General features: G+C 29.0%; 1 pseudogene; it reads right to left on the bottom strand.

Annotated features, from left to right (window-relative positions):
• Positions 1-6,087: 6,087 nt before the first annotated feature.
• LOC114188290 lies at positions 6,088-14,311 on the bottom strand (annotated as a pseudogene).
• Between the last annotated feature and the right edge of the window lie 940 nt (positions 14,312-15,251).

The raw sequence follows: 15,251 nt of genomic DNA on the forward strand, positions 1-15,251 counted from the left end.
CGACAAGCTTATATTTAAAAATTTAAAATTTTAAAGTCAAAGTGTTGTATTTGGAGGGATAACCTATTATAAATTGGTTAACGTGGATGGTTAAACTTTTACTTAAAAAAATTATATTTGTAATTAATATATTATTTTTTATTAAAAAAGTTATATAATTTTTACGTACGAATTTCTTTCGTAGGTAACTTTTTTAAAATTAATTTATATGTATATTTTTATGATATTTATTTTCTACGTAGATAATCTTTCGTATGAAAAATTTTCGTCAAAGCATATCATATTTATCTACGAAATTTTCGTATGTAATTCTTCATTTGGTTATCCATGAACGAATAATGTTATCTAGGAACTTTTTTCGTAGATAAAACAAAATTATCTACGAAAAATATTTCGTAGATAATAGATGATTTTCTTGTAGTGTCTTGTAAATAAAACAACATCTTCCAGATCTTCCTCAATTACCTAAAACAAGAGAAATAAATGCCTAAGGTAAGCTTTCTTTTTCTCTTTTCTTTTCTTCCTTTCTTAGTTATTTACATTCTTAGTCATCTAGTTTCATTCAATTAAAGTTAGAGTTAGGATTGTGATAGTGTATTTTTATGCACTCATAGATCATTTAATAATAATATTATTGAATGAGACAAAGATTACAATCCCAACGTGTCTGCTTTTTATCCCTACAGAAATATGCTTTGCACCACAGTGTAGGTATGTGCCTGACATTGTCTCTCTGAAAAGAGTGGCAACGTATTTGTAACACCCTGTCTAGGATGCTATTAAATTACCTCGTAAAATTTGCAAATTTAAAAAACTTTTAATTTATGAATATGATACCACCATTTTAAATATAACAAGAAGATTAAAATTTTCTTCATTTCTATAAACTTATAATCCATTAAAGTTTCCATAAATAAAATCCATTGTTTATGAAGACATAAAAGGAAAACTTATTACAACATTCTACAATATCTCCCAATAAGACCCTCTCCACTAAGCCCCGACACATCTCCTCACAATTGTTCATCTTTACCAGTATTTGCATTAACATATGCTCCCGTATAAAAATATGATCATCACAGTCACAATAACAACGCAAGGGTGAGCTAATAGAATATCAAAACACTATAAACAAAAATATACATCTATAATATTCACACCTAACCCAAACCTTACATAGCAACAATGTTTCACAACACCATACACTTCCTTTGGTTGTTTGACGCAACCACACAAAACAAGTTGTCTCACACAACAATTCCAAAAATATCATTATAACAAATAGTACAACCACCAGTGATCTCCACGTCGAGAACCAGGTTTCCATTGTAGCTCTCGCACATAGCTTATAATAATTGCTCACCACTAGAGCAACCACCATTCATGCTTCTCTCAAGCCTTACAAAAAGGGTCCACTTCCCCTTCTTCCCAAGAAACTTACGTGTGAAGTCCCCTTCTACTTCTCACAAGCCCTACGGATAGGGTTCACTTCCCTTGCTCCCGTAAAGCCTTACAAGTGAAGTACAAAGCGGTCATTTATAGGTACAAAAGGGAGACACAAGAGTCAATTGTAATAAAAAATATATTCATTAATCATAAATAACATTAACTCATCAAATTAAAAGTCCATGAGAAAATATTAGTAATAGTAGAATTTTATTTTAATTATTTATTTTTTAAACTATATTAAAATATTTCCAACAACCCCCTATATAATTTGAAATAATAAAATAAGACACAATATAGTATCTTTTAAAACAAAAATATTGTTGTTCATTGTAAGGAACCTTCCAGGTTTGAGCCTTACACCTAGTGCTTATAAACTTCCACCCGAGAAAATGCAGAGACTTGATTGTCTTGAGCTACATCCTCTATGACCAGGTTTTAGCAAATAACACATACAATATGGTAGTAAATAACACATACAATATCGGTGCTCATTATATGTTCTAATCAGTGGGTGCACGTTATGGCCTTGTGCATGTATCTTGTTTCATGAGTGTCACTTAGATTCTTGCCCATGTCTCACAATGGCGATCCCACCATCACACTAACTAGGTAAAACCTCAAAGGGTGGTTTGTGACTCACACCCATACAATAATTGTCATTGGGTTTATTAAGAGGTATTTTATATAACCATAACAATGCATATACCTCAACCTAATTATTGCCACAATTTATAATACATCTCGTCATAGGAATGAGACATAAAATTTAATCACATTAGTTGGTGTACTTTAGTCAACAATAACTTCGATATTACCCATTGAACTCTATTCCATGGGATCGCCATTCACGTGGAGATGGGTGTCCATTGTTGCAACTAATTTATGGGCTATATATATTCTCATTCCCCTTGACGACTCAAATGCTTGTTGATTCATCAACCTTTTGATAAGGGGATCTGCAATATTTCTTTCTGACTTGACAAAGTCAAGAAAGACAATATGATGAGTAATTAAGTTTCAAATACATTTGTCTCTCATTCTCATATGTCAATTTCATTGACATTTTTACAAGAAACTTTAAATATAACAATTTCATTGTCAAGATGCATTGAAAAAAGGAATAATTTATGCTTGCATAGTAGATCATGACAGAAGAACAACTTAACATATTTCCATGATAGTGCACCTCCATCCAAGGTTAAAACATAACCATAACTAGTAGTTGATTTTGCACCAAAATCAATATCCAATTTACATAATATATCATTCAATCATCTCAAGAAATTGGACATATTGTAAAATACGAATAATATTACACTAGATGGCAAAATAGTATTAGAGGTAGATTTTCACTCACTTAAGAATATATAACTAAGATTTTTTTTTATATTAAGAGATATGTTAACCATTGCAAGACACCCCCACACTTTGAAATATTTTAAATGTGGTTCTTCTTTTTATTTTTCTTTTTGTAATGCATAAGAATTTTATCACAACCTTTGTAATGAATTCAATTTGAGGATATGACAAATAGGATATAAAGTTTCACCCTTTATAATTTTAGGCAAGCTAGAACTTGTAGAATAACATTTACCATGTCAAAGCATTTTTTGTTTTTCTGATGCACCATTAGATTAGCACAATATGAAGATGTTACTTAATGAATAATACCATGAATTTTACACAAAAACACTCATTTATAAAGACATGTATTCTCATTTCTAAAGACATATATTCATCACTTTCCTTTTTAATTAATTTTGTACCTCAATTTTATAATTGAATGGTCTCTAACCAAACTTCTCAATAATTGTAGTAGTAGCATATCATATAACACAACTTTCAACATTTGTAATAATCAAAGAAAAAGTTACTAAATATTTTATTACAAGATAAAGGTAATTAACTCAAACAAACCATCACAAATATATCATTTACCAACCAAATAAAATGTCTAGAAATAATAATCTTATTGCACTTAAAAACCACTTCATAACCTAGTTGAGCAGCATAAAAGTTTCTAAATTCAAAAACATGAAAAACTCCTTTTTAAAAATAAAACGATAATTTCTAGAAGACGAGTTTAATTTTACTTGACCATCTCCTCAATTTTTTATATGAGATTTTTTTTATTAGCACACACATGATCATAAGCATGATATCAAATGAAATAATTCATTTTAATTTCATGTCATACACAATATTTTTAAATTCATAAATATGATAAAGAAAATAATCATTATCAATCATTTTTATCATATAAATGTCAAGCTAAACTTTTTTTCCTTGCAAATGTATAGTTTAGTTCAAGTGTTTTCCATAACACAATAGTACTTTTATTATGACAAATAATTTTATAATTATTTTCATACAAAACACTTAAAATATATTCATTATATATATCATCTTTATCAGTTGTAAGAGAAAAAAAATATTAAAGCATAAATTAATATAATAGAAAAAACATTAGCTTTAGACATCGCAAAAAATTATTCCGTGAGCCAGAATTAATAACAACTTTTCTCTCTAGGAATGTTGGAAAAGTGATTAAACAAATAATATGAATAATATAATAATAATTCTTAGAGCAATAATAACACTAAAACATATATATAAATCAACGAATATTAATCAGACCCAACAATTCTTATAATGATAATAGATAAAAAATATGAGGGAAGAAGTAGAAATAGCCTGGGTTGAGGCACGCATAATGCATGCTTAGAGAGAAAACACCTCCACTACACAGGAAAATATATGTGTTCCTCTCCCAAGATACAACAACCTGTCAGATCGATTGAGCGAAGAATCTCCAAACCTTATGAACACTTAAGAGATAGTATAGAGAAGAAAATAAGTGCACTTTTGAGATAACTCTAGTGTTTGTTGTGTCTTTCCCCCATGCACTTAGGTGATATTTATAGGTAGAAAAGAGAGACACAAGAACTGTAATAAAAAATATAGTCATTAACCATAAATAACATTAAGTCCATGAAAAATATTAATAATAGTAAAATTCTATTTTAATTATTTATTTTTTAAATTATATTAAAATATTTTCAACACAACTAGAGTTACACTTCTCACTACTCTCCCATACAGACAGACTTAGCGAATACCACTCCTCAATGTTCCCTAAGAACCTTATGAGCAAAATCAACACTTGAGTTCACCACTAAAAAATATAGACCCTACCACCTTTCATTGAGTCAATATACATATTCACACATCTAAACAAGCATATATTTTCAAGTCATCCCAAACACAACAATTAAAATTCACTCAATAATAACTACTCATAAAAGATAGTTCATCACCCAAAAAACTGTTCAACTGATGCTCAACGTCCCTAAACTTCAGTACAGTTGTACGAATACAACAACACAAAAACACAACCTAAAAATATTGGTCACTGACTGCGTCCAATGATAACACATCAAAGAGAAGCCAAAAGCATCATTATAATTCATAGACTTACCCAATTTAAACCACTTTCTTCTTAAAATTGCTCAAAACTAAGATAATATGATTCCAACTGGAGTAGCAAAAATCAATTTATTATCAAGAGATTAACACTATAAACAACATTAGCTAATAAAAAGCACTTCAAAAACACTCTTTAATTTTAATTTATGAATTCGTTGATAGAACTATTCTCAAAATTGAATTAATTTTTGTTAAACCATCCAGATTCACAAAACATACTTATCCACCGAAAATTATATTCCCACACCTCCATTTAACTACTAGTTTCACTTCAAACATCAATTATAAAAAATCCTAACCTCCTTAATCTCAAATTGTGAAACAAATCTATTACATATTAAGAAAAGAAGATACTACCAAAATTACTATATTACCCATTTTCTTTTATTGACACGTGTCATAAAAATTAGTTTTTTCGTTATTTTAAAACTCTGGTATAAAAGGATCAGAGTTCAAATCCTGCAAAAGTCAATTTATTTTTATTTTTTCATTTATTTATGATTTTAACTATAATATTAATTATAAATAATATTATTATTTGTAATATTTTTATAAGTATTAGTATTTCTAATTATTAATAATATTATTACTATAAATATTATTTATAGTGATAGTAGTAAAATTATAACAAATATTATTACTATTATATATTATTACTATTAGTATTATTAACATTATTAGTAGTAAAGTTATTACTCTTATTTGTAATATATAATATTATTATTATATATTTTTGTTAGTAATTACGTCTCAATTTTTATTAGATTATGATAAATTATTTTTTCTCTTAAACTTAAAAAAAAGTAGGTATATTGATAAATATATGATTAGTTTAAAATTTCACTCCAACATTTCATTGTTGATGTTCATACTCATTCAAATTTCAAGGATTTGTCGACCATTATTGAATTATATCAATCTTTGACAAAAATGAACAAATTAAAGATATTTTATTTTATTGATTGTCTAATTCATTTTATTTAACTCTTAATGTTTCATTTTCTACAACGAACAGTGGCGGATCTTAACCAACATTGTTGGGGGAGCCCAAATAATACATCCAAAATTTATACATTTCATTATTGTCACTAACACAATAAAAATGAATTCATAACTTAGTATAACGATAACTAAAAAAGAAATCACAAATATCTAAAATATTGCCCTTCGTTCCTTTAGATCCCTGAACTCATCAATAATTGAATCAGAACTAAAATTTTCAGCTATTTCTTTTTCAATGTAAATAATCATATTGTCGGCAAGAAATTCATCTTCCATTTTATTCTGCAATCTTCTTTTGATAATCTTCATTGCAGAAAATGATCTTTCTGTTGTAGATGTAGAGACAGGAAGATTTAAAATAAGATGAATTAAATGATCAATCAAGTAGAATGTCTTTGACTTTCCTGTTCTTGCCAAAGATTGACATAATTCAATCATGGTTGATAAATTCTTCAAATCTGGATGGTTAGGAGCATCAATAATAAAATGTTGAAGTTGAAATTTTAAACCAATCTTCTCTTGCTCACTAAAATCTAAAGGATAATATTTGTTCACAAGAGTGCATATATCCTCAATGTTAAAAGCTTTATAAGCATCCTTAGGAACTAAAGCATTGCTTAGAGTTAAAAGTTCCATTGTTTGCTCACTAAACCTGTCATTTAATTCTTGCAACTGCTTGTCCATTGTAACAAGAAATATATTCACCCTAAAATGATGTTCCATAGTGAAGAACGGCCATGACGTGCAACATAAGTATAATTAAAATCAGGAATATCAATGTCATGTTGTTCACAAAAGAATACCACACCTTTCAATAGATTTTGCCAACCATCATCCCTCAACTTTTGAATCAAAATTTTAGTAGAACAAACCAATTGCATAGCATTCAATATATCCTGAGATTGTTTCTGCAAAGCTTGGCAAAGACCGTCAGTAATTCCCATAATCTCTTTCATCATGTGTAAAATTAATATGAACTCAAATGAAGACAACATATTCAATGCATCATCAGCATCACCCCATTGAGAATAAGTTGATCCATCAACAATAATTGTTTGAAGAACCAGACAAGATGCATTATATAGCTTCATCATACTACAAATGGAATAAAAATGTGAGCTCCAACGAGTATCACCAACTCGTTTTAAAGTGCCAATTTGATTTTTTCCTTTACCAGTTTCAAGTTCACCCATTTCTAACAATTGAGTTATTCCATCTAATTCAATAGCTTGTAACTCATCATGACGTTTACTAGAGGAACACACAACATTTACAATAAAAGCCAAATTTGAAAAAAATTGATGAACTGGAATGACCTCTCTTGAAGCAGCCACCAAAGCAAGTTGTAGTCTATTAGCAAAACAATGCACATAATAAGCATAAGGATTATCATTGAGAAATAATGCTTGCAACCCATTCCATTCTCCTCTCATATTACTAGCACCATCATACCCTTAACCGCGGATATTGGAAACATCAAGATTATGCCTAGAGAGAACGACACTCAATTCTTTTTTTAGAGTGGCGGCTGTTGTATCCTTAACATGCACAATATCAAAAAATCGTTCTTTTATATTACCATCCTTATCTACGAATCTCAAAACAATAGCCATTTGCTCTTTTTTAGATTCATCACGTGTTTCATCAACAATTATGCAAAATTTAGAATCTCCAATTTCTTCTCGAATGTGACTTCTTACTTTTCTAGAGAAAATGTGCAAGATTTCTTTCTGAATATGATGAGAAGTATACTTAGCATTATACAGAGCATTTTCTAACACAACCAGTGCCACTTTATCATTATATGATGCTAGAAGTTTAATCATTTCAAGAAAGTTACCTCTATTACTTGACTTTGGTGTTTCCTCGTGGCCTCTAAATGCACAAGCTTGAAATGCTAGTCAACGAATTGTGTCAATAGAGGTTTTGAGCCGTAAACGATTCTTGCAGACTTGTTCTGAACTTTGAATATTTATAATGTTATTAATGAGCATAGATTGATTCAACAAGTCTTCACAAGCTTTCATTGCACTGTTATGCGGTGAGCAAGGACTATCTCCAATGTGGTTGAGAAATGTACATCTTTTTCCCGCATTAACCTTTCTCCATGATCTAAAACCTTGTTTAGTAAACACATATGATCCAAAGCGACCATATGGCTTTGAACTAAATAGATAACATGCCAAACAATAAGCCCCATCATTAGTCGGGGAATACTCTAGCCAAGAAGGAAACATTTTAAACCAACTAGATTGAAATCTCCTTGGGTGTTTTTCCTTAGAATAAGGATAGTTTTCAAGTTGCATTTGATATGGACCCCATTTTAAATAAACTATTCGAATTTCATCTCTTTGACTCATTGGATATTCCCATATTTGAAGACGTTTTCCTGGATCACGTTCTAAAGAATTAATATGAAACTCCTCACCTATAATTTTTTGAACCTTAAGAAGGGGCTCCTCTGATTGAACAATTGGAACATTAGTATCATGCTTCAGAATATCTGGAAGAGTTGAATTTATCCTGTTTTCATCTTCACGGGTAGCTTCCCTTTTATCACTTTTAAAAAATGAATCTATTCTTTTATTCTTTATCAATATACCTATTTAAAAAAATACTAAAAAATGATTTATCATAATCTAATAAAAATTGAGAGACATAAATACCAAAAGAAAATTAGATGATAAGCAAACCACACTTAAAATTCAATTATAAAAAACACACAGTACAATCATTTTTCTTCTATGTTGATAAAATAAAAAATTAATATAAAAGAGACTCATTAAATAAATTATTAAACTAATATTTCACTATCAAGTGAGACAAAAGAGAATTACCTTCTTTATTTCTTCGAGGATGGAAGAGAACAGTTGAGAGATGAAAGTAAAAATAATTGATCTTTTTCTCTTCAGAAACAAAAGAAAATAAGTAAGAATGGAAGATGAGAAAAATTTGTAAGAAAATCAAGGCACAAACATATAAAAGTGGCTCATTAAATAAATTATTGAATTAATATTTCACTATCAAATGAGACGAAAGAATTACCTTCTTCTTTTCTTCCTCGAAGATGGAAGAGAATAAAGGAGAAATAAGAGAAAAAATAATAGATATTTTTCTTTTCAGAAACAAAAGAAAACAAATGAGAATGAAATATGAGAACAATTTATTAAAAACACAATCTATAATGAAAATAAATAATATAAAATATCTTGATAAATCTTTTTAATCTTCCTTTTTTATTATATTTGATTTTATATTTTATTATTTATTAGTATTAATTATTATGTTTATAAAAGAAATAAAATATTGGATTTAATATTTATAACAAAATAAAATCAAAATACTAATATCTATAATAAAAAAAATCAAAATATCTATTGTAAAAAAAGGCTTAAATACCTTTTTGGTCCTCATTTTCATAATATTTGTTGTGGATGGTCCTCATTTTGACCGAATGTTTAAAATGGTTCTCATTTTTATCGAATGTTTAAAATGGTCCTCATTTTCGCAATTCGTGTTTTATTTGGTCATTTTCTGTAACGCCGTTTAAATCATTAACGGAGCATTGTACAGGTGACACGGTTTATATTAGGGAAATTTTTTCATCTTTGTCTTTCTTAAGCTCAGAATGAAGTGGAGAGTCAACCATTGTACTGCATTTTGACTTTCCTTAAACTTCGTTCAATTTCACTTTTGCCAAACATTAATGTAGTGCATTTTGATGAGGATGAATTAATGTTATAAATTTAACTTCTTCCAGACTTAGATCAATTTAATTTTTCCCAAGCTTAGATCAATATCACTTACTTCAATGTCGTGCTCAGATTAAGATGTCATTTTGAACATGTTGGGACTGATATCAACATAATCAAACTAATTTATTTCTTCATTTAACAATAGTACAAAACAGATTGGACTTTAAAATCATTAATCTGCCTCATTTGTGTCATCATGATGACATCTTTTCATCAACACCACCATTTGAAAAAGTTGCAGCCCACATTATTAGAACCACCACTCTGTAAATCAATAAACCAAAAATTAAAATCAATTTATTATTAACACAAAAATAAAAACAGATTGTACCCAAAATTTTCTACCAATATTCTTTGGAGTTCTTGCCATCCTTAAAGTTGTCATCTCTCCGCAGCTACAAATTGGGGTTAATTCATTTCTCGTTGAACCACCAACAGTGCATGAAGTCGGTTGCCTCCAACGATTACAACCAGAGGTAAAGGAAGAAGATTGGGACCGTAACATACCTATATAATGGGATTGCAGGAAGAAGAAGATTGCAGCAACACCAATTGGAAATAGAGGAACAAGATTGCCAAAACTCACCAACTTCCCAAAAATTTCTTACCTAAACCCCAGCTCACTTATATAACCCCAAATATCTGATTACCAAACCTGTACAATACACGTAACACACCCTAATACAAACCGTGTCACATGTACAATGCTCTGTTAATGATTTAAACGGCGTTACAGAAAAGGACCAAATAAAACACGTTTGCGAAAATGAGAACCATTTTAAACATTCGGTAAAAATGATGACTATTTTAAACATTCTGTCAAAATGAGGACCATTCACAACAAACATTACGAAAATGAGGACCAAAAAGGTATTTAAGCCTAAAAAAAAATTCAAAATTTTTAGGGGTGCCAAGGCACCCCCTGCATCCATAATACTCTGCCACTGACAACGAAGATTATCAAAACAAAATTTGGAATAAGATGAAATATTGATTTCTTGAACACAATATGGTTATTTACATTCAAAAAGGAATAATTGGAGATTTTTATTCTGAATAAATTATTGATGAGTTCAAAATTTTTTACTATAAATTAGTTTGGCTCCTCCAAAATTATTGGTCAAGATCTGTCACGGGTTATTATTATCAACTATAATTAATAATCATTATTATTATCAACTATAAATATTATTATCATTATTATTATCAACTATAAATATTATTATTATTAATTATAACTATTTCTATTATTATATTACTAATATTATTATTATTATTATTAATAATAAGAACTATAATTATTATAATAATAATAATTATTATTATTATTATTATTGTTGTTGTTGTTGTTGTTGTTTTTATTATTATTGTTAGATACACATTTTACTTTTACTTACTATGTAGGAATCATGTTTCAATTACTTGTCATTTTTATTTGTTTTGTTGTTCATTTATCTTTACATTTGAACAATTATTTCAATTTTAAAAAATAGTTACTAAAATTAGTAAAATAATAAAACTGAAAAATAATTTTTTTTATTATAAGTAATTATTTAAATTTAAAATATAATAATTAAGAGGATAAAATTGATAAAATAAAAAGACACCAAAGATGTTTATCTCTTTATATGTGTAGTTGTATTAATATTAAAAGGATACCAAAGATGTTTATCTCTTTATATATGTAGTTATATTAATATTAATATTATTAGTAGTAGTAGTAGTATTAGTATTATTTTTGTTATCACTACGCGATATTATTATAGTGGTATTATTATCATCATCATCATCATTATTATTATTATTATTATTATTATTATTATAGTTAGATACATATTTTACTTTTATTTACTACGGAATGATATTTTAATTACTTACTCTTTGTATTTGTTTTGTTATTCATTTTATCTCTATATCTTGGTATTTTTTGAATTGAAAAAAAAAAGTTACTAAAATTAGTAAATTGATAAAACTGACAAATAATATTTTATTATAAATAATTATTTAAATTTAATAAATAATAATAAAGAGGATAAAATTTTAAAAACAAAAAGAAGACATAAAAAATGTGTATCTCTTTATATATTTAGTTAGTGTATTATTATTATTATTATTACTATTATTATTATTATTATCACTATTGGATATATAATAATGGTATTATTATTATTATTATCACTACGAGATATTATTATTATAATAATAATAATAATATTATTATTATTATTATTATTATTATTATAGTTAGACACATCTTAATTTTATTTATTATGAGATCATATTTCAACTAGTGGTCATTTTTAATTGTTTTGTTGTTGTATATATAATTATAGATTATTAGTATGTCAACATTAGTCTTGGTATTTATATTGACATTAATATTTATAGCATACAAATTATCATTATTACTATCATTTGTTTGTTATTATTTGTATCATTATTATTTTTTTTTTATTATTATTACTATTCATAGTGATGTTATTAGTATAAGTGCTTTTTTTATTATAAAAAATGTTATTATACTAAATATTTTTGTTAAATAGATTTTTAATCTTTTAAAAATTTTATAATTTATAATTTATATTAATATTATTATTATTGTTGTTGTTATTTTTAATGGTTAAATAAATATAATAACAATTATATTATTATTCTAAACAGATTTTGAAATAAATAAAAAACGTGTACGGGTCATATATTATTATAATTATTTTGTAAAATCAATTAACTGCACCATATTATGATATTAATTTTATTTATTATATTTAAAACTGAATTTACCACTTCATTTCATTAATAATAACATTTACAACAATATAACCTAATTTTCATGATATTTATTATTTTATTTTTATATTATTGTTATTATTATCAATTATAACTCTAATTATTGTTATTATTATTATTATCAACTCTAATTATAATAATAGTAATAATAATTATTATTAACTATAATTGTTGTTATCAACTATAATTATTATAATCAATATTACTACCAACTATAAGTATTATTATTATTATCATTATTAACTACAATTGTTTCTATTATTATTATATTATTATTATTATTAGTACTACTACTATTATTATTAATTAGAACTATAATTATTATAATAGTTATTATTATTATTATTCTTTTTATTATTATGGTTACATACACATTTTACATTTACTTACATCTATGAATCATGTTTCAATTACTTGACTCTTTTATTTGTTTTGTTGTTTATTTATCTTTACATTTGAATAATTATTTCAATTCAAAAAAATAGTTACTAAAATTAGTAAAATAATAAAAATGAAAAATATTTTTTTTATTTCAAATAAAAATTTAAGTTTAAAATATAACAATTAAGAGGATAAAATCGAAAAAATAAAAAAGGGCACCAAAAATGTTTATCTCTTTATATATGTAGTTGTATTAGTATTATTTTAATTATTATTATTATTATTATCAATAATGCGATATTATTTTAGTATTATTATTATTATTATCTATTATTATTGTTATTATTATTATAGTTAAACACACATTTTACATTTATTTACCACGGGATCTGATGAAGGATTGACTATAACACCCCATTTAATTAATAGCGTAATTAAAGAAGCGTTACACTAGAATAATGTCTTAGCGCAGTCCTGGAGTTTAAACCAACTCCTTGCAACATAAGGCACACCACGGTGCCACAGGAAAAACCCAGTTATAAAGTTAAAGGAACATAAAGAGATCACAAGACAACGGAATACATGGGTCGTGGCCCTAAGAAAAGCCCAACAAAAAATAAAACATCAGCTCCAGCCCAGATGGACTATGCAGCGGAGTCACCGTCCCCCTGTTGACCGCGAGAACCTCTCGTTTATGCTCACATCAATAAATTGATGATCATCGCAAAAGAGAAGTACCACACACAAGACAATCAAACAACAAAGGGTAAGCTAGAGCCAAAACCATTTCATTAATAAAATCATATACATATTCACAGTTCATTATGCATACATCATGCAAGCATGGTACGACCTTCCAAACAATACACTAAGACTTGACTCGACTCATCTGGATACATATAGCCCGGTCAGATTCAGCGAATGCTTGCACTTGTGGTGGATACCTCTGCTCACCCCCGAGCTGCTCACCCCCAAGCTATGTGTTACAAGTGTTATAATGAATCAATTTTCCCTCACCACAAGGTTAGCCCTTAATGAATTTCGGGCCTCCTGCTACTCTCACCACAGGAGTCAGTTCGCTCTAAGTGAGACTAACTGACTCCTTAGAGTGTTAGGATGCAACCTTACCTTGAATCCTTACCAGACCATATAGATGGGGCACCACCATGGACACTCACTAACAGAGGCCATGGAATTACGTCCCGACCACTGAAGCGTAACCCTGAAAGTCTCACCTAGAGACTCCAAGGAATTACGCACTGACACAGACCAACATATATAAACAGCCAAGAATTTACACATACATTACACATAAATTTCATACCAACATCCATAACCAATCCTCATTTTCCACGATTAAATCAACACCAACTCGTCATTACCAATCATGAGTAAAATGCTTCCTCTCATACCAACACCATGCCACTGGTTTACCAACCATCAAGGTCCATTGTTGCTCATGCCAAATTTGTGACCACACGCACATATATATATCCAACTTCTCATGCACAACTCATACGAATCATGTCAAGCTCACAATCCCCCACAATATAATCCCCTCCCAATCATGCATATTAACATTCCCATTAAGCCATCATAAAATAACCCATAGAAGAATACTTTAAACATCCAAGCACGGAGAGAACAACAAGTTGGGACGCATCCTCGCCTAGCTCCTCGCTCAGGCTGGAGGGTCTCACTCAAGCGAGAATGACTCTCGCTCAGGCGAGGTCCCCGCTCAGGCGAGCTCCCCTCCGCCTAGGTGAGAGCTCGACATGAAGGATAGTAGCCCCTGCGCAATCTCGCTTAGGCGAGATCCCCTTCGCCTAGGCGAGACATCTGCTCGCTCAAAACGAGTTTTGGTCGCCTAAGCGACAACTCGCGCAGAAAGCCCTAGGCGAGCCTCTGCTCATCTCACCTGGGCGAGGCGAGCTCGCTTGGGCGAGATTATTAGTGTTTACCACTGTTCACGCCTGCAACGCACATAAACATATCCAAACAAGGAAACCAGCCAGTCCAAACATCCATGACAGTATATCGAACTCGAAAAATCATTAAATCAACAGTACATACATCACAAACACACCAGACAAGGGGTTCTAGCTTCCCTTACCTGGAATATGCTAGTACAGGAACTCAACCGCAACCACGGACACCACGGCTCTAAGGTATGCTTATGAACTGGAAAACAAAGGAGCAGATCACAAAATAAGCTCATTACGGAATCCTAGCTGAAAACAAACATGAAGAAGCACCAAAGGAAGTACGAGTACGAGTTGGAATGGACTTACGAGAAGCGGAAAAACTGGTTCGAGCCCACTGGATGCAAAAAGGCGGCTGAACCCTAGCAGAGCTCTCTCTCTCGGAGCAGAAGGTGTGACGGCTGATTCT

The sequence above is a fragment of the Vigna unguiculata genome, chromosome 1 (assembly GCF_004118075.2).
Source record: "Vigna unguiculata cultivar IT97K-499-35 chromosome 1, ASM411807v1, whole genome shotgun sequence".
In the NCBI taxonomy this organism is placed as follows: Eukaryota; Viridiplantae; Streptophyta; class Magnoliopsida; order Fabales; family Fabaceae; genus Vigna; species Vigna unguiculata.